The following is a 1,562-nucleotide window of genomic DNA, read 5'->3' as shown; positions in this document are numbered from 1 at the left end:
GGAACAAAATTGAAGACCCAAATATGAGTAATTGCAATTTTAGCCACCTGATATTTGACAAAGGGGCCAAGAACATTAACTGGAGGAAAGACAGCATGTTCAGCAAATGGTGCTGGCCAAACTGGATCTCTACTTGTAGAAGAATGAAACTAAACCCCTATGTTTCACCCTGAACAAAAGTCAATTCCAAACGGCTCAAAGACCTCAATGTAAAGCCCGAAACTCTGAAACTCTTAGAAGAAAACATTGGGAAAAACCTACAGGATATAGGTGTAGGAAAGGATTTTCTAAACCAGACATCAATTGCTCAGGAAACAATGTGAAGAATTAACAAATGGGACCTCATTAAACTAAAAAGCTTCTGTACATCAAAGGAGGCAACCAGGGAAGCAATCAGAAAACCCACAGATTGGGAGAAAATCTTCACCAGTGACACATCCTAGAGAGCTTTAATATTCAGAATCTATAACAAACTCAAAAAACAGAGAATCAAGACAAGAAGTAACCCAATTAAAAGATGGACTAAGGAGCTGAACAGAGACTTCTCAAAAGGAGAAGTAAAGATGGCTATGAAACATCTTAGAAGATGTTCAACAGCACTAATAATTAGGGAAGTGCAAATTAAAACCACTTTAATATTTCATCTTACCCTAGTCAGACTGGCTAAGATCAAGAGAACAAATGATACCGAGTGTTGGAGAGGATGTGGGGACAGGGGAACGCTCATCCATTGCTTGTGGCACTGCAAACTTGTTCAACGCCTATGGAAAGCAGTGTGGAGAACTCTTAAAAAACTACAAATGAACCTAACATTTGACCCAGTTATACGACTCCTTGGCATATACCCAAAGAGCTCATATTGCAGAGACACTTGTACATCCATGCTTGTTGCTGCTCTTTTCAGAATAGCTAAGAGATGTAAGCAACCTAAGTGTCCCTCAGTTGATGAGTGGATAATGAAAATGTGGTTCATTTATACAATGGAGTTTTACTCAGCAGTAAAGAAAGATGAAATCATGAAATTTGCAGGTAAATGAATGGAACTAGAAACTGTGAAGTAACACAGACTCAGAAAAAAAATCGACATATGTTCTCCCTCATATGTGGATTCTAGAACCAGACTCTGAAAAGTATGCAACCAGACATAACTACAGGAACCAGGATAATGGAAAGGAAACAGGGAGGTAAAGGAAAAGAAATAACCTGAAAGAGAAGAACAGTAGGAAACAGGCCTTAATAAGGGAGATATGAATGAAAACTGGGTTAGTTTAAGGGAGGGGGGAGGGAAGGGTATACAAGGAACCTAGGGGATAAAGGGAAAGATGGAGTTCAAGAGAGGTAGGACTGTAGGAGAAGGGTATTATTAAAGGAGAAAGTGGGGAAATAGGGGCACCTTAAGTGAGAAAACCATGATGAAGGGGTGAGACAATGTGAGAGATAAATAATGCCTAGCTAGTTTTGAAAACCAAAGGGAACCATATTACTCCTACAACATACTGACAAGTTATACATAGCAGATCAAGAAATATATGTCTAGGTAATGTTTATCTGAGAACAATTGA

This window comes from Nannospalax galili, unplaced genomic scaffold, assembly GCF_000622305.1.
Source record: "Nannospalax galili isolate Female #2095 unplaced genomic scaffold, S.galili_v1.0 scaffold397, whole genome shotgun sequence".
Classification (NCBI taxonomy): domain Eukaryota; kingdom Metazoa; phylum Chordata; class Mammalia; order Rodentia; family Spalacidae; genus Nannospalax; species Nannospalax galili.
The sequence above is the reverse complement of the archived record's forward strand: the minus strand, read 5'-3'. Positions refer to the sequence as shown.